We start from the raw sequence: 26011 nt of genomic DNA, 5'->3' as shown, positions 1-26011 counted from the left end.
AAACCTTCAAACTCTGTGTTAATCTACTGATGTCCATAGTCCGATATCTGAAATGATTTAACCTTGGTGGCATACACGTTGAAAACAATATTGTTTAGGTGTCAGATTTTTCAAAGGAAGCAATCGCAGAGACCTCTCACCTAATTAAATAGCATATTGAGCAGCTGCTTTTACATGCATTCGGCTACCTGATTATATTTGTGTGCTAGGGAAGCAGCACTGTTTTTTATTCCTGCCTTATTTCTCCTTAAAGCAATAAAGAAGTGGAAAGTAGCCCTTGACGGTACTGGAAAAGGTGCCAGCCACTCAGTCAAGACCCATAATCGCCTTGTTACTCTGGGCCGGAGGCATAGTCTAGAAGAATGGGTTTTCTGCCTGACTGTGTCTCCTAGAAGAGAGAAATGAAATGTCAGACCAATTATCTGAGCAGTGGACAGTGTAAGGAAAACTGGCTGCTTTGTGAAGCTGTGGCCAGAGTTCCAATTATTGCATTAGGCAGAGTTTGCTGCTAAACTTCACTGTCATGCTGCTATGTACCAGGGACTTGAGTACACTTAGAGGTGAGTCATGCATGGCTGCAACAAAGCAGCCAATATGCTTTGATAAATGAGATTCTGATTGCATACAAGCAGTGTCACTGCTGTGGAATGAATTTTTTGTATCAGTTGCTGTTGAACTGGTTTTCCCTTCAAAGGTCGGTATCCACTTAGTCCTATGTAGTTGGAAGTAACTCAATGAAGTATGTGAGGTTACACTGCTGAAAAACTGGTATGAGACCAAAATCAGGACTTCAGTGTGAGAGAGTGTTTGTAAATGTCAAAAGTCAGAGAGAAACCTAATGGTAGTGGCAACTGTGGCTGGTTCAGTGCTTAAATTCTCCATTATAATTTAATTTATAAATAACAAGGAGCAAAAAACAGTCAGAATTCTTCCAGTAGTTAACAATGGAGGATGTGTAAGCTTGCGTCAAGTTGTCCCTTGTAAACTACAGACTTAATCTGAATGGTCCAGTCTAAGTTGAAACAAACCAGGAAGTGAATATGAAAGTGTTATCTACTAATGGAATTTAGCTCATGAATTTAGCATCAGGGTTAAGCATCACAACAGCAAATTAATGGATCTTGATAAAGTAGGGTAAATGGAAAAAAAGCATGATTGATATCTGAAACATGCTAGAGAGCAGATTTTGCAGATATGCATCAGTAGTATTCTACTGCAGCAAATTGTTTGTGTTCTTGATGAACCATAGACTCTGCACCTAGTAAACAGCGTTTAGACTAGTGGTTCTTAACTAGGGGTACATGAAGCCCTGGGGGAACGCAGAGGTCTTCCAGGGAGTACATCAACTCATCTAGATATTTGCCTAGTTTTACAACAGGCTACATAAAAAGCACTAGTGAAGTCAGTACAAACTAAAATTTCATACAATGACTTGTTCATACTGCTCTATGTACTGTACACTGAAATATAAGTACAATATATATATTTCAATTGATTTATGTTTTAATACTATGATAAAAATGAGAAAGTAAGCACTTTTTCAATAATAATGTGCTTAGACACTTTTGTATTTTTATGTCTGATTTTGTAAGCAAGTAGTTTTTAAGTGAGGTGTAACTTGGGGGTTTGCAAAACAAATTGGACTCCTAAAAGGGGTACAGTAATCTGGAAAGATTGAGAGCCACTGGTTTAAACCAGCACATGGATTTTGGCTGTTAAGTGGTAAGATTCAATTTGCTAAAAAGCAAAGCAGAATTGGAAATGCAAAGAGTCCTCATACATTTCTGCATGGTTCATCACTATATGTTTTATTTACAATGTGCTGTTGTCATGGTACAATTCCCCCACTCTGAATCTTAGCGTCCAAGAGATGGGGTACCAGCATGAATTCCTCTAAGCTTAATCACCAGCTTAGAACCTGTAGCGCTGCCACCAACCAGGAATTCCAGTGCCTGGTACACTCTGGTCCCCCCAAAACCTTGCCCGGGGAACCCCAAGACCCAGACCCTCTGGATCTTAACACAAGGAAAGAAAATCCTTTCCCCCACCGTTACCTCTCCCAGGCTTCCTCTCCCTGGGTTACCCTGGAAGATCACTGTGATTCAAACTCCTTGAATCTTAAACAGAGAGGAAACTACACCTTCCCTCTCCTTCTCTCTCCCCCTCCCAGACTCTTCCTGAGAGAGACAGTAATTCTAACACAGAGAGAAATTAGCCTCTCTCTCCCCCTTCCCTCTTTTCTCCCCAGCAATTCCCTGGTGAATCCAGACCCCGTCCCCTGGGGTCTCACACCAGAATAAAAAAACAAGCAGGTCTTAAACAAGAAACTTTAATTAAAAAAAGAAAACAGTAAAAATATCTTTGTAAATTTAAAATGGATTAGGTATAGGGCTTTTTAGCTATAGGCACTGAAACCTCTCCCTGCCCTAAGTATTCCAAATACAATTAAAATCTCTTTCAGGCAAAAATACAAATTTGAACTCCTTTCAGCAAATACACAAATAAACTCTTCCCGCCAATGCACATCAAACTCCTTCAGCCAATGCACCATTTGCACTAAAGAAACAACCTAAGCTAACTCGCTTTATTATCTAGTACCACACGTCTTGGGAATTTAATAAGAACCTGTATCAGGGAGATGTGGAGAGAAATGGTTGCAACTCGGTCCTCTGAGCCCCCGAGTGAACACAACTAAATCTAACTAGCACACACAGAAACTTCCTTCCCTCAAGATTTGAAAGTATCCTGTCTCCTGATTGGTCCTCTGGTCAGGTGACAGCCAGGCTTACTGAACTTGTTAACCCTTTACAGTCAAAGAGATATAAAGTACTTCTGTGCTATTAACTTTTCTTATCTGTTTATGACAGCTGTGCTATACTAGCCCATCCTTCACCCACTCTTCTCCTGTCTCTCTTTTAACTGTCCTGAGCTGAGGAGCTGAAAGACCTTTTTAATTGGTTAATCACTTGGTGCTTAATCAATTATCTTGTCAATTTTGCCCATGTGGGGACACTTACAAAGTGCACAAAGCCAACCTTAGGCTACTCACGCTCTAGCCCATCATTATTTTTTCAGACTTAACACTAGCAAGAAAAGTTAGGCCTTTTCATTAGAGACCTGAACAGAAATAAGGGGCAAACCCTCAACTGGTGTAAACTGTTATGATTCCACTGACGTTAGTGTAGCAATGACAATTTATACCATCTGAAGATCTGCCTCATAATATTTAAAATGTATGAAAATCTATCCAAAACTGCTTGAACTTAATACCTTTTATTTTAATTTGCTTAGGTCATTCTCATTCACGTGCCTCTTTCCAAATAATGCAATCCACTGATCTATGAAATAAACACCAGTGAGGCATACATCGGCACTGCAATATAGTTCATTTAAATTCACAATTTTCAGCAGGTGACTAGATTGGCATGAGACCCTGAGACACTCTTTTAAGCCATGTGACAGGGCACCAGCTGTGATGAATGGAGATAAGAAACTAAAATGTTTAAAGTAACAACACTGTTCCAGCTGAAATAAAATCACAAAACACCAGGAAAGAATTTGGATTTATTTAGGATCTATAAAAGCAGGAAAGCTGCCAGAGAGGCTCAGCAAGACATATAGCATGCAATAAAATGGTTAACAGTGTGTCACAGTTTACTATCTTCTATGTAACTCTCTTCTTTTTCCTCAAAAATATTCAGTATACACATTATAAAGCATCCTTCTTTTGCTGAGTCCCCTGCTAAATGTAGAGGACTCCATTTTAGGAACCTGCAATACCAGAAGAGTCTTACCATGTCACAAATTATTTGGATGTTTGACTATGAAATAAAACTAACGTTACAAAAAATGTTCAGGAAAAAGGACTAAGAAGACAGAAGCAATATAATACAAAACTAAAATATACCAGAAAAAGTTTGAATACTCAATGTTAAATCATTCATTCATTAACAATAGCACTCGTCTTTAAATGCAAAATTACTAATGTGATAGGTTGGCCACTGCTGATGAAGTTCAAAAATAGAGTTGGTCAAATAGTAAAACAAAATGAATTCATCACTCCCTAATAAAAGGGAAATCTCTGGGGTGATGTTATTCAGCAATGTTTGGATGACCTCATGTTTGTGAAAATGTGCACAGCTTCTGAGATTCATGAATGATTATTGGTCCAAAATTCAAAATGAAAGTATGTGTTCATTATTTGTCATTTATTATTCACCTGTCATGAAATTCATCCAATCAGGAAACAGAAAAGAACCATATGACTTAAATGACCAGTTGCACAAATGAAACTGGCTTTGAGTCAGTAAAGCACAAACTATGTCCTTTGGTCTTGTTGAACTCAATGGAGCATAAGCATTTGCTTAAAGTTAAGCACATGGTTAAATACTATGCCAAAAAGGAATTGGATTATTCATGTGCTTAAAACTATTGCATGTTTAAATACTTTGCTGAATGAGGAATATGAAAAAATAATGATACCAGGGTAAACAATTCACAAACCATCAACAAGCTGGAAATGATTTGTCAAAATTATTCCGCAAATAACTGTAAACACTGAATAGACTGGCAGAAATCAGAATTTGGTAGCCAGTAAAGGGGCCAGACTGCAAACAAATATCAGTGCTAACAAATATTCCAACCACTTTAATCATAAGCATTATCATTGTCCTCCACATCACATAAATCCCTTTCACACACATACACTTAGCCCTGGTCTGCACTACAAACTTCTGTTGGTATAACTGTGTCACTCAGGGGTGTGGAAAATCCGTAGTCGTGATACTGGTGTAGAGAGCAGTATGTCATTGGGAAGGCTTCTCTTCTTGACATAGCTACTGCCTTTCGGTGAGGGGGAGTACCTATGCTGGTGGGAATAGCCCTCCCATCAATATAGATAGCATCTTCACTAAGCACTACAGCAGTGCAGCAAGTGTAGACAAGCACTTAGGTCATTTAATTTAGAGACAAGGAGCACAATACAAATGAAGAGACACACTTGGTAGCAGTAGTTGGGGGAAAGACAGATAGCAAGAGAGGTGGCAGGCGGGATAGCAGAGTTATCCTTTCTCCTTGGACTGCTGAGACCCCCGGGACTCCCGTCCCTCGTGGCAGGGCAGAATATAGCCAACATCTGCTTCTTTCTTTCCTGCTGATGATCAGGGAGCAAAGAAGGGGCCCCTCCATGTTGCTATTTATATAATGTTCCAGCCAGGGTGATCAGAACTTTGGAAATCACTTTCCCGCAATCTCCTAGCAGTACAATCTTGAGGAACCCCAGGTCAGGTTAAGGTAGGCACAGATCTCCTTGTTTTCGCTCTCCCCTATCCCCATGCCATATCAGATCAGAATTCCTGCTCATCAGTTTCATAATTCCTGACACACAAAGTTCAGGAGAACTTAGATTCCTGTTAGGAAAAAGGCAATGTTATTAAAAGAACTATAAAGGCAGATCTGATCCAAAGCCATGTGACAGGAGAGACTCTCCATCTGGGCAAAAGGATGAGACCAAGTGCCCTTAGGATGGCACTGCATTTTGAGAAAAGGAGGAGTTGCTGGGTTTGCTGTGTCTGGGGCTGAAGGACAGCACTGGTCTTTCATTATTGTTCTAATCTTTTTCAAGTTGTCTCCTCAAGAATCATTGTTGCCTAGACACAATAGCTGCTTATAACTCTTATCTTTTGTATGTCACATACTGTGCTGAAGAGCATGTGTGGAAGAAGGGAGGTGGTTTTCTGGATTTTTCTGAATAAGTAAATGAAAATTATTTTTCATCTGGGAGCAGAGGGGAACATGACACGTTGGGACACATCCCTACTGTTTTTTAAAAGCAGATTCATTTTCAAAGCAAAACAAAAAATCCCTGGCTGCAGAATGCCACTGTGCTTGTCTCAAAATGCTCCTTCCTGCTACTGCTTCTTATTTTAACAGTTATTACAAAAACTGTTTAGTGCTAATGGTGTGGTTTTGATTGTGTGCTTTGGCTACGTTCTTTGCCTGTTGACGCTAACTATGTGGCCAACCAACCACTTCCTCCTTCAGAAATATGTTTTCCTTGTACACCTGCCTAGATCACACACTGCCACCACTTTGCGAGTGTTTGCTGAGAAATACCTTTGCAGGGGTGAAGCACTCTCTCTCAGTGCCTCTCCCAGTAATTCTGAATGTCACCTAAGTTTTAAATAAGTCCCCAAATGTTTTTGAAATTCGGTTTCTGGCCATCCCTTGGCTCCAGTCCTTGAAAGTGAACTGTGAAGACAGAACCCCTAGGTCCATACAGAGCCCCATTTTATCCTGTGATTGTCCTCAAAATGCTCTTAAAAATACCAGATGTGTTCATTTAAGTTTGATTTGCCTTTTGTGATGAATACCTGAAGGCAACACTTTGTGCTCTTTATTTTCAGGTTGCTATTTTGCCTTAATGTTGAATCATTTGATCACCTTTTTCATCAGATACAATATTTTCAAAGTCATCTGTGTCAAAATTGGATTGGATTGACATCACCCAAGATGTCAGAGGCTTCCAGGCATGTAAAGGCAGTTTCCAACCCTCTTGTTCCCAGGTTTAATTCAACTAAAGATCAGTCATAATAGATGGAGGGAACAACCCATGGCCCTAACCAAAAAATTACCCAATGCTTACATTCACTAAGTAAAACAGAACCTATTAAAAGCAAAATGATCCTTACTGCATGCCTGAGTTTTTATAATAGTCTCATGACTCAGAAATCAAGAAATGCCAGTGGATTGAAGATTATATAAAGGGGACCAGTTTAATAGTAAGCCGCAGTCATGGGATATAAATATGCTGATTTTTATCACGGAGAATCAATGTCCTGAGTAATCACGATGATTCAGTCATCCCTGGTATGAGCTATAGCATAATAAATTCTAGATGTTACAGGAGTTTAAAGCATTGATATGTTGTCATTAATAGCATGCCCATTCTATCAGAGTTATCTTAAGCTTCAGCTGTTCCCGCCTGAGGCATGCTCAAGAAAGAACTGTTGTATTAAGATGGAATATATGGGCACAAAGAATTAAAGGTGGTAACGTAACCCTGTTACTGTCCAACATTAAACAGTGTTAAACAAGGTGTGGGGTTTGGTATACAGAGACCTCAGCCTGCTTAGTGCCATGGCAAACACATCATTTAAAATCCTTTTAACCTTTTATTTAAGATACAGAAAACAAAGGAAAACAAAGCATTTGAAATGTTAAGCACTAATTATGGCTTTCATGTTAACAACATCCCTTGTTCCCTTTCCCTTCAGCTAGAGAGAGTTTTTAGAAGGGAAAATACCCTTTGTTTGACATCTCTTCGATGGTATCAAAGATGGTAATAACTGTTCTTTTGAGGAAAAGAAAAGAAGTTAGTTGAGATGGACTGAAGCTGTTTTTGTTCAAGTCCAATCTCATTTCACCCCAGATGGTGTTTCGGATTCAGTGGTAGATGAAGGTGGGGAGGTGATAGTGTCAGCTAAGTCCCTCTCTTTGACCCAGTTTAGTAGGACATCTCTCAGGATCAGGATGATGAAGGCCTGGGGTCCCAGGAAGTGGTGAGGATGGCGCCAGTTTTTCTCCTGAAGTCTCTTTCCTTAAGAATTCCAAAAAGTGGTGATGGGCAGAATATCCAGTCCTCCCTCCCTCCTCTTCCCTCCCCTGCCAGCCATTATTTTGTCCATCAACTAGGCCTAGTTTCAGACACATCAGTTTTGGTTCACTGATTTCTGTTTCCACTCTTCTCTTGTTTACCAAGAGTGATCTTAACACAGTCCTTGAGTTATATTGTTAGGCCTTTTTGTTTGGACGAATTCAGTCTTTCTATGTCCCTTTCATACCTTTTCCTTGTTGTTACAGATTTTTGTGAGATCTTATGAACTTTGCTCTTTACAGTTCAACTCCCAATTAGGGTAAATTTCTAGGCCCAATTATCACAATATTAAAACCCCTCAGAGCAGCTTCATTCTCAACACCATTTGACTTTAATAATAGTAACAAGAAGTCATCATAATTGCTGGCTTACTTTTTAATAGTCTTATTTCCCAGGGAATGTTGCCTTAAGAAGACAAATTAAAAGCATTGGGGGAAATGTTGTTTGCTGTTCATCTTTACTTTGGGGAATTGTTTAGCTACTGTTTTTTTATTTCCTGCATTATTTTATTGTATTCTTAAAAACAGCAGATATGTTAATTTTGGTTTGTCTTTTGTGTTGAAAATCTCTAGCCAATAATCTTTGTACTGTGTATTTGCAGGCTGCTATGTTGCCCTAATGTAGAAGCATTTGATCAACTTTTTAATCAGATACAGTATTTGCAAAGTCATGTGAGCTAAAATTGGACTTTAGTGTCCTTTTAAATCACAATTTATCTCTAGCTGTGTGTAACTATATTCCCAGTTTCATCTATCTGGGAAGCCACTTAAATTTTGGTGTTTATTTTCTTCCTCTTTGGCAGTATCAAAGTTTGCTTCTGCTTAGATAATTCCCTCTGTGTTTGCAATATTTGTGAAGAAGTGGTGCTGTAGTTTAAGAATATGGTCTTGCCTTGTGTGCACCTACACAATAACAGGTTCTAGTTTAAGACAGAAGTTTAAGGGACAGATTCTATGCCGTGCCCCTCTCAGGAGATTCAGCCCACACGGCATAGTTCATGGCAGCTGCAGAAGGGCAAAGGTTTTCTTTATTTCCCTTTTTATATCTCTCTGCTTCTGGGAAGCTGATCTAACTTCACCAACTTCTATTGCTGCCATTGGTTTGCTTTACATCCAAGAACAGCTGGAGCAGAGTGCTGGCAACACCCCTTCCATCTCCAAAATGTGAAGTGGGGCTAAGCATGAGAAGGGGCATGTCAAGGAAAGCTGCATTTCCTTTACACTACTGGAGAATACAAATCTGTCTCCAAATATTTCTAAATTTTGTTATGCTCTGCCAATTCTTCTCAGCTCACTGTAACCTTCTCTTTCTCCCACTCCTTTCTCCATCCCTTTTTTCACATTCTGACTTCCTCCTGAAAACTGATATCTTTTTATTAACCTTCAATCATCCTCTCCAATGCTCTTTCCCACTTTGTCATCTTCTGTCTGTATACAAAGCACATCTGATATTGCAATAATATTAGAGAACAATCTTTGTAGGGTCCCCTTCCTTTTCCTATCAAAGCCAATAAATTCATGGAGCATAGGTCCATCAATAGGTATTAGCCCAGATGAGCAGGGATGCAAGACTATGCTCTGAAGTGTCTCTAGCCTCTGTTTGCCAGAAGCTGGGAACGGACAACAGGGGATGGATCACTTGATGATTGCTTATTCTGTTCATTCCCTCTGAAGCACCTGGCATTGACCACTGTCAGAAGACAGGATACTGGGCTAGATGGACCCTGGGTCTGACCCATATGGCCCATATGACCCATATTCTTACATTCAATAGCAACATTTCCATTCATTTCTTCAATAGAAGGATTCATCCCATTAGTTTGTAAGCAATAAAATTTAGCCTAATGCTCTCCTTTTCTCAGATGTCCATATGAAGTATAATTGTCTTGTGTACGTGGCACACTCTAAACCAGAGGTTGGCAACCTTTCAGAAGTGGTGAGCCAAGTTTTCATTTATTCATTCTAATTTAAGGTTTCACATGCCAGTAATACATTTTAATGTTTTTAGAAGGTCTCTTTCTATAAGTCTATAATATATAACTAAACTATAGTTGCATGTAAAGTAAATAAGGTTTTTAAAATGTTTAAGAAGATTCATTTAAAATTAATTTAAAATACAGAGCCCCCTGGACCGGTGGTCAGGACCCAGGCAGGGTGAATGCCACTGAAAATCAGCTCATGTGCCACAGGTTGCCTAGCCCTGCTCTAAACTCTATCAGTTGTTGTTTTCCTGGAAAGTAACTTGGGCTGTTGAAAAGATTCATACTGTCTTTTTTTGTAATTATATAGCTCAGACTAGTAATACATAACTGAGGCACTTTGAAAAGATAACTAATTTACCCTTTGAGAAGACAGTTTCAGAGATCTGCCTGCCAGTGTGTTTAGCAGATTGTTCATTTGATTTGTCAGACTAGAATGTTTTGCATAAGGATGCAGTGCCAGACACTTGGGATTAAACAGAGCTGCTGCACAACTGTTGTATTTTCTGTGACAGTACTGGTCACAAAGGCAGGACTAACAAAGGAAGAGACTGAATAAGCAAAGAAACAGCAGTGGCAGGAGACTGGAAAACACAAGACTGATGTTTACAGGGTAGGATTAAGATTCCAGGAAGGATATGTAAGTAGTCATTCAGTTTTTGAGAGGGGGTGAGGGGAAAGGTATTTTAATTAAACTTTTATTTTCTGTTTTTCTTGCAAGAGAAGTTTCTAAGAGTCTCCTACCATCACCACATATATATATATATATACACACACACACACACCAATAATTTGACACATCTTTTCAAGTTCTGCCTCATCTGGTTTCACCAGCTTTGCAAGCATCTAGTGAAAATGAGACAGCCAGTTCACAGCAGAAGTCCCTTCCGGGGAAAAGAAAAGAACATAACTCACATCCCTCAATAAATCTGTCCTTTGTTTTTGATTTCCTAGTGGTAATTGAGGGCTTTTACAACTAAAACAAACTCTTTTTAGAGTTATGAAAAGTGGATTAATTTCTCTTGGTGCTTCATGGATGTTTTAGGCAACTACTTTATTTCTAGTAAACTTAAATAACCTAAATGAATAAACTTTCATATGTCACAGTAATAAATGATAGGGGGAAATATTTTGTTTGGACCTGGGGTAAATGCCTTGTTTTCTTATACTTATGGCTACGCTCTGTATTCCTCTAAAATTAGAAGAAAATTGTTTTTGAGTAAGTGGATAATCAAGGCACCTGTTCTAGTCCTGAACATATGTACCATAGTGATAAAGTCTGGGATTTTCAAGAGTTCCCCACTTTCAATGGGAATTGGGCACCTAAATGTCCTTTGTGAGTTTGAAAATTTCCCTCTACGCTTAAAAATGTTTTTGAAAGGGGAGAGTCAATTCAAGATTATTAAACGAAATTTATCAAACTCTTTTAAATGTGACCAGTCTCCTAATAGCAGAGTGTTAGGAAGGAACAGAGAACTTGCCTGGATTGGATCCCAGGTCCATCTAGTCCAGTATCCTATCTTTGACAATGGCCAATACCAGATGCTTCAGAGGAAGGTATAAGTACCTGCAGTAGCAAATATAGGATAATCTCCTCCCTCATAGATCTCATCCTGGTTTAAATAGTTAGAGCTTGATGTACACACTGAAAGCACAAGGCTTAACATTCCTTTCAAAATTTATTGTCATGACTTGTGATCATTCTTGATATCCATACCCTATATATGTTTTCCATCTGGACATTCTGGATTTCATTCCTGATCTATGCCCCAGATTATCAACAAAATTGTTTTCGTTTAATCAAAGGTGTGTTTTTCAATCGTTTTAGTTAAAAAGGTGCAAAGCTCTGGGTGGACATTCTTAATTCAATTTAAAGTTGGTTTATATTGATTTACTCTAAGTCAATGCCTTGTTAAGATAAATCAATACAAACAGGGGTTAAATTGATTTAAGAGTGTCTACACAGGAGTTTGTACTAGTTTAACTAAATCAGTTTTTTTTTTAAATAGTGCAATATTTATGTGGTGCCAAGTCCTAGCTCTCTTTCTGTCTGGGCTGCGAGAAATGCAGCATGGATGTGGGTAGGCAGAATCTTGAGTTAATTAACAGTTACACTGTGTCTGATTTTATTTACTGTATTGTGGTACTGGTGGCTGGAAAGTTCCCAGCTGCTGTGACCACAATGAGCATGGTTGGATAACCGCAAATCATTTCCTCCATAACAGTGTATTAAAGGAGAAACTGACGGGGTGCTTGAGAGGTTTCCTGAAGGAAACTGGGGTTTCAGTCTCTGTATGAGGTAATTTTATTATTAATAATAATAATTATTATTATTATTGATTTGATTTGATTTCACATTATTAATTTTAGTGGCAGCAAAGCACTAGGCACATTACAGGCAAGAATACAAGATTTTTATCCCCAAAAGTTTACAATCTAAACTGACAATATACAAAATCAAAGAGAGGGAAGGGGAGCAATGAAAAGCCATACAGCTGCATGGTGAATTTAGTCATGTGTGTTGATAGTGCCCTATTTTTTTTAATGCAAATGAACATTTTGGCTTTGTTTATTTAAGGCGTATCTTTTCAAAGACTGAAGTTAGTTAATACCTTAGCAGGAGTGGAATTGTTGCCCAGAAAATGATTTATCAGCTCCTTGAAAGAGAAGTTTTTTTTTTTCTCCCCAGCAGCAACTTGGAGTGAGGATGGTTTGGGTCTGAGAAAGGATGACACATAGGTGGGTTATTTGGAAGAAAGCCAGCACATGAGCGTGAGACCATGATAGAGAAACTTAGAGAGATCAGCTTTCTTCTAAATCTGAACAACAATTTTATTCGTAAACTGGAAAATAGTATTTGTCCCTAAAGTTAATCTACTTCTCTCTTTCTCTGTCTCTGCCTAGAACCTTTCCTCTCACCATGCATAATGAGGAGGGTAGCAGACAGATGGAAGACAGGTAGGCAGGAGCTAGGTTGTGGCAAGGCAAAGATCTTAAAGATAATCTAGGTGGTCTGGGAAACGAAGTAGAAATATCTGAAGAAGATTTAGACATTATCAGAACAATGGCCATGGAAGATTATTTCTGTAGCAGCAATACTGGGGACAGACTGAAGGTGGCATCCATAAGGCCAGATGAAGAAGTTGGAGTGACTAAAGTGACAGTTAATCCTTAGGACCTGAACGAGGTTTTGGCAGAGAGGAATGGGCAAATTGTTGTATTAACAAATAACATGAATTAGTAACAGTATTACTATGAGGGAGAAGGAAAGAGCAGCGTCAAAAATTGAACTGCTGAAACTGAGTTATCATTGTCACACATCAATAAGAATCCAAAAAAAAAAATTAAAGAGGTATTTTACATACACGTAGGAAAACATCCCCTTAATAAAGCTCGACATAAAGCTGATAACATTGAAACTAGTATTGTTTGAAATATACCATTAAGAAGAAAATGTACAAGTTACCATCTTCTCTGACATTCAGATTGCAGGAAATGCCAACAGGATGACATATGGAGTATAAAAGACAACAAGGTCTGACTTAGCAGGTGAAAAGAAAATTAAGCTTCAAATAGTGCAAAACTTTATCTGGCAGTAATTACAATTGAAAACTCGGGGCTAAATCTGCAGTGGGATTTTAAGCATCTAACTGCCATTTGGACCATTTTAATTCAAAATTTAGGTTCTCAAACCCCAGCTCAACTGCCACCTAACAGCTGCCAAGTCCTGATACCTATCTCGTGCCTAAGCCCCAGTGGTATGCTCAAACTAGGCATTCTCCCTGCTGTCCTGCCTGTGGGACCTGACCTGGCAGACATGTTCAGAGGCTGCCTAACAGATCAGGTGTTGTACAAAACATCACAGGAGGAGGCGATGGTCCCCGTCCCCTAATAACCTTTAGCCCAGTGGCTAGGGTACTCACCTGGGATGTGGGAGACCCAGGTTTGCATACCCCCCCCCCCCTCTGATTTAGAGTAGGGATTTAAGCCACATCTACCACCTCTCTGGAGAGTGCCCAAATCACTGGCCGGCGGCACATTCTGCGGGTGACTCTTTTAAGCTGTCCTGTTGACATTTTTCCACTTTGTACAAATAATTAGGCATTGGGCCAGAGACAGAGTGAGAATGGAGGTGGATTACGGTTTCCCAGGGTCCTGGGCCAGACCACGTGGGGGCACTCCCCAACCTGTTCCCTCCAGGCCCCCCCATTCTGCCTGCCCCACAACCCATTTGCTCCTTTCTGGCCCCCCACATTGGCCCCAAGACTGGAGAAGCTCTGTCCCTGTGCCATGGCCCCGGGGTGCAGCAGGGAGTGAGAGCTCCTCCAGTCTCAAGGCTGCAGCAGGGGTCCAGGTGCTGGGGCTTCTCCCACCACTTCCTTTGTTTCTGCAGGAGACCAGGGTCAGGGCACTGGGGCTTCTCCCACCTGCCCAGCATTTTGACGGAGAGCGGGGTCAAGAATGGGAGTTTCGGCTGCTCCCCACGACTTCTGCCCAGGGATTCATAGATTCATACACTCTAGGACTGGAAGGGACTTCGAGAGGTCATCGAGTCCAGTCCCCTGCCCTCATGGCAGGACCAAATACTGTCTAGAACATCCCTGATAGACATTTATCTAACCTACTCTTAAATATCTCCACACATGGAGATTCTACAACCTCCCTAGGCAATTTATTCCAGTGTCCAACCACCCTGACAGTTAGGAACTTTTTCCTAATGTCCAACCTAAATCTCCCTTGCTGCAGTTTAAGCCCATTGCTTCTTGTTCTGTCATTAGAGGCTAAGGTGAACAAACCTGAAAACTGCTATCATGTCCCCTCTCAGTCTTCTCTTTTCCAAACTAAAAACCCAATTCTTTCAGCCTTCCTTCATAGGTCATGTTCTCAAGACCTTTATCATTCTTGTTGCTCTTCTCTGGACCCTCTCCAATTTCTCCACATCTTTCTTGAAATGCGGTGCCCAGAACTGGACACAATACTCCAGTTGAGGCCTAACCAGCGCAGAGTAGAGCGGAAGAATGACTTCTCGTGTCTTGTTTACAACACACCTGTTAATGCATCCCAGAATCACGTTTGCTTTTTTTGCAACAGTATCACACTGTTGACTCATATTTTAGCTTGTGGTCCACTATGACCCCTAGATCTCTTTCTGCCATACTCCTTCCTAGACAGTCTCTTCCATTCTGTATGTGTGAAACTGATTGTTCCTTCCTAAGTGGAGCACTTTGCATTTGTCTTTATTGAACTTCATCCGGTTTACCTCAGACCATTTCTCCAATTTGTCCAGATCATTTTGAATTTTGACCCTGTCCTCCAAAGCAGTTGCAATCCCTCCCAGTTTGGTATCATCTGCAAACTTAATAAGCGTACTTTCTATGCCAACATCTAAGTCGTTGATGAAGATATTGAACAGAGCCGGTCCCAAAACAGACCCCTGCGGAACCCCACTTGTTATATACCTTTCCAGCAGGATTGGGAGCCATTAATAACTACTCTCTCTGAGTACGGTTATCCAGCCAGTTATGCACCCACCTTATAGTAGCCCCATCTAAATTGTATTTGCCTAGTTTATCGATAAGGATATCATGCGAGACCGTATCAAATGCCTTACTAAAGTCTAGGTATACCACATCCACCGCTTCTCCCTTATCCACAAGACTCGTTATCCTATCAAAGAAAGCTATCAGATTGGTTTGACACGATTTGTTCTTTACAAATCCATGCTGGCTATTCCCTATCACCTTACCACCTTCCAAGTGTTTGCAGATGATTTCTTTAATTACTTGCTCCATTATCTTCCCTGGCACAGAAGTTAAACTAACTGGTCTGTAGTTTCCTGGGTTGTTTTTTTTATTTCCCTTTTTATAGATGGGCACTATATTTGCCCTTTTCCAGTCTTCTGGAATCTCTCCCGTCTCCCATGACTTTCCAAAGATAATAGCTAGAGGCTCAGATACCTCCTCTATTAACTCCTTGAGTATTCTAGATGCATTTCATCAGGCCCTGGTGACTTGCAGGCATCTAACTTTTCTAAGTGATTTTTAAACTTGCTCTTTTTTTATTTTATCTTCTAAACCTACCCCTTCCCATAAGCATTCACTATGTTAGACATTCCTTCAGACTTCTCAGTGAAGACCGAAACAAAGAAGTCATTAAGCATCTCTGCCATTTCCAAGTTTCCTGTTACTGTTTCTCCCTCCTCACTGAGCAGTGGGCCTACCCTGTCCTTGGTCTTCCTCTTGCTTCTAATGTATTGATAAAAAGTCTTCTTGTTTCCCTTTATTCCCATAGCTAGTTTGAGCTCATTTTGTGCCTTTGCCTTTCTAATCTTGCCCCTGCATTCCTGTGTTATTTGCCTATATTCATCCTTTGTAATCTGACCTAGTTTCCATTTTTTATATGACTCCTTTTTATTTTGTAGGTCATGCAAGATCTCGTGGTTAAGCCAAGGTGGTCTTTTGCCACATTTTCTATCTTTCCTACCCATCGGAATAGCTTGCTTTTGGGCCCTTAATAGTGTCCCTTTGAAAAACTGCCAACTCTCCTCAGTTGTTTTTCCCCTCAGTCTTGATTCCCATGGGACCTTACCTATCAGCTCTCTGAGCTTACCAAAATCCGCCTTCCTGAAATCCATTGTCTCTATTTTGCTGTACTCCCTTCTACCCTTCCTTAGAATTGCAAACTCTATGATTTCATGATCACTTTCACCCAAGCTTCCTTCTACTTTCAAATTCTCAACGAGTTCCTCCCTATTTGTTAAAATCAAGTCTAGAACAGCTTCCCCCCTAGTAGCTTTTTCAACCTTCTGAAATAAAAAGTTGTCTGCAATGCAGTCCAGGAACTTATTGGATAGTCTGTGCCCCGCGGTGTTATTTTTCCCAACATATATCTGGATAGTTGAAGTCCCCCATCACCACCAAAATCTTGGGCTTTGGATGATTTTGTTAGTTGTTTAAAAAAAGCCTCATCCACCTCTTCCACCTGGTTAGGTGGCCTGTAGTAGACTCCTAGCACGACATCACCCTTGTTTTTTACCCTTTTTATCCTAACCCAGAGACTCTCAACACTTCCGTCCTATGTCCATCTCCACCTCAGTCCAAGTGTGTACATTTTTAATATATAAGGCAACACCTCCTCCTTTTTCCCCTGTCTATCCTTCCTGAGCAAACTATACCCATCCACACCAACATTCCAATCATGTGTATTATCCCACCAAGTTTCAGTGATGCCAACAATGTCTTAGTTGTATTTATTTATTAGCACTTCCAGTTCTTCCTGCTTATTACCCATACTTCTCGCATTTGTATATAGGCATCTAAGATACTGGTTTGATCTTGCCTCCCAGTTTTGCCCTGACCTCCTTTCTCTCTGCCATTATAGCCCACGCTCCCTCTTGTTTCCGACCCATCTCCCAGGTCTTCATGTTCCCCACTTACTGTGGGCTTTGCTCACCTGTCCCCCGTCAAACCTAGTTTAACGCCCTCCTCACTAGCTTAGCCAGTCTGTGTGCAGATAGGGTCTTTCCCCTCCTCGAAAGGTGAATGCCATCTCTGCCTAGCAGTCCTTCCTCAAATAGCATCCCGTGGTCAAGGAAGCCAAAGCCCTCCTGACGACACCATCTTTGCAGCCAGGCATTCACCCCCATGATGCATCTGTCTCTGCCCGGGCCCCTACCTTTGACAGGAAGAATCGAAGAGAATACCACCTGTGCTCCAAACTCCTCCATATATCATGAGGTCATGGGAGGGGGCACTGCATAGGGGACATCTCCTGTCCTCAGCTTCTGATGGGAACAATTTTGGGAGGGCTTCCCTTGCACCACCCGCGAGGCAGTGGAAGCTGGGGGTCCCCCAGTTAACCAGGGTCCCTGATCATGGGCCCTGTGGGCCCAGTGGCTTATCTGCCACTGAGTGAGGATGACTCTGTATCCCAATGGTCAGGGCATCCAGCTGACACATGGGAGATGCTAGTACATGATCTCATGACTATTTAATTATTTATACCAGGTGGAACAGATTCATCATACAGATTGAAAGACAACCCTCCCTCTCCCCCAACTATTCTAGAGCCCAGTATGTCTGAAGATGTGGATTTAGAATCCTGTTCCAACTCACCCCATGATGAGATCTGAATCTGGTTCTCCCACATCTTGGGTGAGTGCGCTAAGAACTGGGCTGAAGGTTATAAGCAGGTATTTTCTGCTCCTCAGGTTTGTTTGTTTGGGTTTTTTTTCAAGAAAAGGCTTAGTCTGCAGGAGAGAGTTCACAGTTGTGAATCCTGAATAGAAAAAAGCACCTGCCGCCAACCCAGATTTAGGCACCTAAATCCCTTTGATGTATGGGGTTTAGGCAATGCCCCTCTCCTTGGAATTTCCTAGGCAGCTCCTTGCTCAGCTTCCTGTATTTTGTGGCTCCTATTCTTAGATGCCTAATTCTCCTCAAGCATTGCGTAGAAAGCTAAGTGTCCAACTTGGAGCTGTGGATTCCACTAGGCGGTAGAACACCTAAAGTTAGGTTTTGCAGCGCTCTGAGCCTAAGTTTGCTTTGTGAATCTAGCATGCTCTCTCTGGATGTTTTGCATGGCAATTAGTTCCAAGGAAAATTTGCACCATTAAACTAAAGTCTCACGTGACATCATTTCCAGTAGCTGATAAAGACTTAATAAAATGTTCTGTTTTTAACTGTTCCCTTTGACTGAAAATTAAATATAAATGTAATTGAAATGTTATTGTTTTGTTTCATTTTATCAAGTAATATTGGGACTAAGGAACATGACAAAAACAGTACTGAGGATAATGGTATTACCTTCATGAAAATGTACTGGCCTTGTCACTTTCAATTCCAGCTTCCCTGGTACAAGTATTATGCTCTTGTATAAGAGTTGACCTTAGAAGTGCTGCGGAGAATTACAATCACTGGAGAGATATTGTCATAAAGAGGGAGAGAAAATATTGTTATAGCAGGGGTGTTTATTGCAGTGCATAAGCTTGGGATTAGGGGTCTCCCAAGAAGAAAGCTCAGGGACTTGGGCTGGTCTATAACAACTTGTTTCTAAAGGCCAGATCCTCAGCTGGTGTAATTTGACATATCGCCATATAGTTAAATTGAGCTACATCTGTTTACACTAGCGGAGGATCTGGCCCAAAAAGAAGACAGATTGTTCTGAAGCTTTTGGAGATTTTAGCCTAGAACCCTGTTTCTTAGTAGCACAGCTGTGCTGTCTTTGGTGAAATTTCTGTAGAATTGAAATGTCTGAGTGCAGTTTTGACCTCCTCTGTTCAGGATAATCAAGACTTGTATCCATTTTGTAAATACCTTCTCTTACACTAGAAAATACCCTGACTCTTCCAAAAGGAAACTGATCTAGTCCAAGGCCCCAAAGTCTGCTTCTGATCAGCAGAAGTGCAAAAAATATAAATCTGTTGTGTGTATTTGAATGAAAATAAAAATGTGCTATTAATTAATTTAATGATAAGAAAAGAACTAATAAATGAGGGGAAACAGTTTTAACTGTTGGAAATCAGGATAAATATTTCATATAGTTATAATTGGTATGGCAGGTATCACCAAGGAGTACTGTTAATATGGTCTTTGGTATTTGTTTGTTTTTTTTTACCATGCAAGCAAATGTTCCATCTTAGGAAGCCATAGTGTTGTTAGCTTTGGGATTCATCAACGTTTTGTGGAGAAGGAGCTGTGAGAGCAGAAGGTCCCTGATTAGAGGCAATTCTAGAGGCAGAATTGCTCTTTAGGAACCAGGCATTGGGCTGAGATTCCTGAAAGAAGGGATTGCCCTGCATGCTTTTTGATCACTTCTGATCCAGGGCTGCAGTACATTTGAAAATAAAACAAGTTAACTTAGAACGGGGGTTCCCAAACTTGGTTCACAGTTTGTTCAGGGTAAGCCCCTGCCGGGCCGCAAGATACTTTGTTTACCTAAGCGTCCACAGGTGCGGCCACTCGCAGCTCCCAGTGGCAACAGTTTGCCATTCCCAGCCAATGGGAGCTTCAGAAAGTGGTGGCCCAGCCCACGCTGCTTCCCACAGCTCCGCCGATTTGCCAGGAATGGTGAACCACAGCCACTGGGAGCTGCGAGCGACTGTACCTGCGGACACTCAGGTAAACAAAGGGCTTCGTGGCCTGGCAGGGGTTTACCCTGAACAAACCACATATCAAGTTTGGGAACCCCTGACCTAGAATAAACCCAGACTCTTTGTCACTGATTTCTACTCCACTTTGAAACTGATTTGCAAGAAACTAGACATAATTTGAGGACTTCAATGGCTCAGACACAGTTTTGATACAGGAGTGGGTGGGTGAGATTCTGTGGCCTGCATTGTTCAGGAGGTCAGACTAGATCATAATGGTCCTTTCTGACCTTAAAGTCTATGAGTCTGTGACATTGGCTAGCACTCTAGAGATAGGCAACAGTTATGCCAGAATACAACATTGGAAGCAGGGGCAATATTATAAACTTTTGCCTCAATCAGCAAAGGCTAGCAACTTCTGTTGTAGAAGGAAATGATTCTATTATTCTACTGTTTCTGCCTGCATACTATTTGTATGATATTGACTATTCAGGGCACTGTTTGGATGATCTAGGAATGTTTGGCCATATTCATCCCTGGTGTAACTTCCTTGACTTCTTTAGAATACACTGGCCCACAAGTGTGTGTACAACTCCAGATGAAGATCAGGGATACATCAGTATATCTCCTTCAGATAGACATAAGAACTGGCTAACTGACAGATATCAAAGTAGTCATCAGTGGGGAATCATCATCAAATGCAGATATTTCTAGTGGTGTTCCACTGGAATGAGTACTTAACTCAATACTACTCACCATTTTCATCAGTGATCTGGAGGTAAAATAAAATCACTACTGATAAAATTTGCAGATGATACAAAGATTGGCAGCATGGTAACTAATGATGAGGATGGGACAGTCATACAGAGTGATCTGCATTGTGTGGTAAGCTGAACTTATTCAAAGAAAATGTGTTTTGGTCCAACAAAAATGAAGGACTGTATCCTGGAAAGCAGTGATTCTGAAAAGGATTTGGTGTCATGAGCAACTCAGCATGAGATACCACTATGATGCTAAAAGGGTTAATGCAAGACTTGGGTTTATAGAGGAGCAGGGAGGTGATTTATACCTCTATAAAGAGCTCAACTTATTTAGTTTATCGAAAAGATTAAGAGGTGACTTGATTACAGTGTAAAAGTACCTTCACAATGAGAAAATACTGAGTAATAAAGAAGTCTTTAACTTGAGAAGATAGGTAGAACAAGAGAACCAATGGTTGGAAGCTGAAGCCAGACAAATTCAAATTAGAAATTAGGCATAAATGTTCAACAGGGAGGGTGATTAACCATTGAAACACACTCCCAATGGCAGTGGTGGAATCTCCATTTCTTGATGGCTTCCAATCCAGACTGGAGGCTTTCTGGAATGTGCATTAGCCAAATACAAGTTGTTAAGTTTAGCACAGGGACGACTTGGTGAATGTTACACAGAAGGTCAGACTACATGATCTAATGCAGTGATTTGCAACCAGGGGCCTGGGGCTCCGCCAAGCAGGGCCAGCTTTAGACTTGCTGATGCCCAGGGCAGAAAGCCAAAGCACCACATTCCTGGGCTGAAACCCAGGGCCCTGAGTCCCACCACCCAGGGCTGCAGCAAAAGCCTGAGCAATGTAGCTTTTACAGGGGCCCCTGTGACATGGAGCTCCAGGCAACTGTCCTGCTTGCTACCCCCTAACACTGATCCTGGCTTTTATATGCAGACAGGGCCGGCTCCAGACACCAACCTACCAAGCATATGCTTGGTGCGGCACCTTGGGGTAGGGCGACGTTCGGGGTTTGTTTGGGGTTTTTTTGGTTTGGCTGGGCATGGCGCTCGAGGGGGATGGGGGCTTGGGCGGCATGGCGCTCAGCGGGGGTGGGATTCAGCGGCACAGCACTTGGGGGGGGTGGGGACTTGGGCGGCGCGATGCTCGGGAAGGGGTTAGGTGGCGCGGCGCTCCCGGGGCGGGGCGGCACTCTTTTTTTTTTGCTTGGGGCAGCAAAAATCTTAGAGCCGGCCCTATATGCAGAAAACCAGTTACTGTGGCACAGATGGGCAGTGACATTTGTTGGGAGGTCGAGGGAGCTCAGGAAGAAAAAGGTTGAGAACCGCTGATCTAATGGTCGCTTCTGGCCATAAACTCTATGAATTATCCCTCTCGCTTGAATTGCCAGTGTCTAAATCTTCCATTCAGGAAACTTAGAATATGTGTACATTTCATAGACATTCACTGAAGCAAATAGCGAAAGAAGAACAATAGACATACTTGAATACTTGATGTAATGTGCATGTTACTCCTTTCCTCTTATCTCATTGGGTCAATTTCAGTTCAAAACTTGATTGCTTAAGTAAAACTCACTTTGGTTAGATTTAATTGGTCAGATATTGTGACTTTTGATCACTGTTTGCAGGACATTTAGGACTGGTTCATATGCATCAGAAAAACTGTCTCCTGAGTCTTCCCTAGCACCCTGATCTCATGTTAAAATATTATAGTTTGATAGGCCTGCAAAGTCAGCATCCAGTCTGTATAATGGTGGACACCAGAATTGGACACAGTATTCCAAGAGTAGTTGCACCAGTGCCAAATACAGAGATAAAATAATCCCTCTACTCCTACTTGAGATTCCTCTGTTTATGCATTGGAGGATCACATTAGCTCTTTTGGCCACATTGTTGCACTGGATGCTTACGTTCAGTTGATTATCCACCATGACCCACAAATCTTTAGAGTCACTGCTTCCCCAGATAGAGTTCCCCATCCTGTAAGTATGGCCTATATTCTTTATTCCTAAAGGTATACATTTACATTTAGCTGTATTAAAAACACATATTGGTTGCTTGAGCCCAGTGTCTCAAGTGATCCAGATTGCTCTGAATCACTAACCTTTTCATTATTTACCACTCCCCCATTTTTTGTGTCATCTGCAAACTTTATCAGTGATCTTATGTTTTCTCACTGATCATTGATAAAATAGCATAGGGCCAAGACCAATTCCTGAAGAACCCCATTGGAAATACACCCTATCCATTATTATTTCCCATTTACAGTTACATTTTGAGACTTATTCATTTACCAGGTTTCAATCCATTTAATGTGTGCCATGTTGATTTAATATCATTCTAATTTTTTAATCAAAATATTATTCAGTACCAGGGCAAACACATTACAGAAGTTTAAATATATTATGTCAACACTGTTACCTTTATCAGCCAAACTTATAATTTCATCATAAACAGCTATTAAGTTAGACTGACGTGATCTGTTTTCCATAAATCCATGTTGATTTGCATTAATTCCATTACCCTCCTTTAGTTCTTTATTAATCAAGTTCTGTATCAGCCATTCTATTATCTTGCCTGAGAAGGATGTCAGGCTCAGAGGCATATAATTACCTGGATCATCCTGTTTTCTATTTTTAAAAATTCGCACCACTTTAGCTTTCTTCCAGTCCTCTGGCACTTTCCCAGTGTTCCAAGGCTTATTGACAATCATCAAACATCCAGTGAGCTGCACAGCCAGCTTTTTTAAGACTCTTTGACACACATTATCTGGACCTGCTGATTTTAAAATGTCAGGCGTTATTAACTTCAGTTTAACATCCTCCAGAGATACTAGTGGAATAGAAAGAGTACTATCACCATATGATGAGACTATGTCATCTGATTTTCCCCAAATATAGAACAGACACACTTATTGCACACCTCGGCCTTCTCCGCATCATTATAGACAATGGTACAGTTTCCATCTAATAATGGACCAAATACCATTGTCGGGATGCTTTTTGTTCCTATTATATTTTTTAAAATTCCTTATTGTCCTTAGCTCTGCTAGCCATAGATTTTTCTTTGTGTCCCTTGGATTCCCATATCAATTTTCTACAATTCTTAACTTCTCATTTATATTAAGGACTATGAACTTTCCCTTTCTTCCATATATATATATATATATATATATATATATAATTCTGATATGAAATTCCCCCACGTTTGTTGCAACACTTTTTGAGTTAGGAAATTGTCATTATTATGTTTAGAAATTCCAAGAATGTTTTACTGCTGGGAGCATGAGATCTCCAAGTATGTGTCACTCAAATGGAAGTTCCCCCAGGATCACACAGCTTTGTTTCCTACACATTGTAGATAGATGCATAAGGAAATGGTTATCTTGTTCCCTAGAGTGATTTGGTGGTCTATAGCACACACCAACTAGTACCCCCAACTTGGACTTTATCTGATAGTACCTTGCTCCATAAGCATTCAAGATCATTTGCCAGACTGATTCTATGAGAAAATTCTCCCATAAAACCATGTCATATACCACAAGAACTGTGGTATATCTTCCCTTCACAATCTTCCCTTCACTGGAATAAGTTGTGACCAGAGCCTAAGCATCAAAATTTCCACTGGCTTCCATGCAGTTGGGACAAAACTTGGTCCTAAACCAGGTATATACTTGGAACGTGCAGTTGTAGAGTAGAGGCAGAGGTGTATCCTTGCAACAAGGAGCAACTTCTGCTGCTGTTGTGCAGTCAGGGAGGCCTGCAGAGCATGAGAGAACCAGATGGTTTCAGAGACTGCTTTCTGTTTAACAGTCCTCACAATAATGTATGCCACTGTACAGCCTTGTCTACACTACTTATCAGTCATAGGTAATGTATGTAGAGTGGGCAAGGCCTAAGGTTGTGTAACTCCACTGTCCCTGGCATCCCTGCTATCAAAAGTATGTAAATTATGTTGCTTGGTAGCCAATTTTTTTAATCAATTCCATATTTCAGTTAAACGAAAACATGATGAAATCATATTCTCACCAAATGGCTAAATCAGATTTGCTCCCTGGCCTCAGATGTTGTGTGGCGAGTTTTATCTTGGAACAGTTTTTTACAATAAGTTATCAATCCTGTAAATAGAGTATTTTTTATGGAAATGTTGTCAGGCCAGGAAAGATCAGCAATACTATAATAGATAAAAAGCTTTAACATCTCTGAGTAATCAGCTTTTATTAACTTTCTATTTTCAAGAGATGCTCTACTTTCCATCTTTCTATCTAGCTTTATATTTTCAAAAAATGTCACTTTTTTTCCTCTATTTTTTAAGGCCTTCTAATATTAAACACTCCACTATGTCACTTTACCATCTGTAATGTCAGTGCATTGCATAGAGGCCCTTATCACATATAAAATGTTTTCAGGGATAGCAGTTCCAAGTGGCATATGTCAAAGTGATTTAAAATTCAGTAAATATTTACCAGTAAACTATTATATATCCTCAAAACCGTGGTGGAATTTGTTAGTCACATCTGCACTGTAATTCTGTTAAAGAGTACTTCAGAGTGAAATCATGATCAGAAATAATCATATATGCTTTTTTCAAAAAATAAATATGGCAATAGATACTGTCCTTTCAATTGCATATTTGGTTAACAATTGAAAATTACTATATACTACATTTTGAGAGATGTGAAAATGTCCTGTAAGAGATAACAGACCAGTAAATCAAGAAACTAGCACTATTGATATAAGCTACCTGTGTGAAAGTAATTTGGTAGAGGTAATTTTCAAAGATCTAAAAGAAAATGGTCTTATAAATCTGTTTAGGTGTGAAATCAAGAATAAATTGATTCATAAAATGATTTCTTGCTATATTCAAGTAGCTAATGCAGTGCAGTCAACCATCTCCTTTTGCTTTTGTTTCTTGTTTTGTTATTCTTATGTCCTTACCTGTTTTCCAGGTCATTCCAATAGTACACTATTTTTTAATGGTTCTCTTTCCTTACTACTGATTTATTATATGCCTATTTTATTTTTGCCAGAGTTTGCTTTGGGATCAGACCAAATATGTAATATTTATCATTCCAGTCTAATTCATACATTTGTTTCAAAGAGAATAGAACCAGGGGCGGCTCTAGACCTTTCGCCGCCCCAAGCACGGCGGCATGCTGCGGGGAGTGCTCTGCCGGTCGCCGGTCCCGCGGCTTCGGTGGACCTCCCGCAGGCGTGCCTGTGGAGGGTCCCCTGGTCCCGCTGCTCCACCGAAGACGCGGAACCAGCGGACCCTCCGCAGGCACGCCGCCGAAGGCTGCCTGCCTGCTGCCCTCCCGGTGACCAGTAGAGCGCCCCCCGCGGCATGCCGCCCCTGAATAGAACAATGGTGTCTTCAGGTGACTTCCTCAGCCTTGTTCATATTTCTTTCTCTAATATACCAATTCTCAACTCTCTGTTAGTAGAGCTTTGTGAAGCTTTTGTTAAAACAAAACAAAAATCCTGCAACCACATGAAGCTCTGCTAGTTTTGAGCTTGAACAAGACAATGAA

The 26011-nt window shown here is 40.7% G+C and overlaps 1 protein-coding gene across 1 annotated transcript in view; it reads left to right on the top strand.

Moving 5' to 3' along the window:
* The window catches only part of DOK6 (docking protein 6), a 447057-nt gene that overhangs the window by 403437 nt on the left and 17609 nt on the right, over positions 1 to 26011 (top strand). The window lies entirely within an intron of this gene.

This window comes from Chelonoidis abingdonii, chromosome 2 (genome assembly GCF_003597395.2).
Source record: "Chelonoidis abingdonii isolate Lonesome George chromosome 2, CheloAbing_2.0, whole genome shotgun sequence".
Lineage (NCBI taxonomy): Eukaryota > Metazoa > Chordata > Testudines > Testudinidae > Chelonoidis > Chelonoidis abingdonii.
This window is presented reverse-complemented; position numbering and strand designations above follow the sequence as displayed.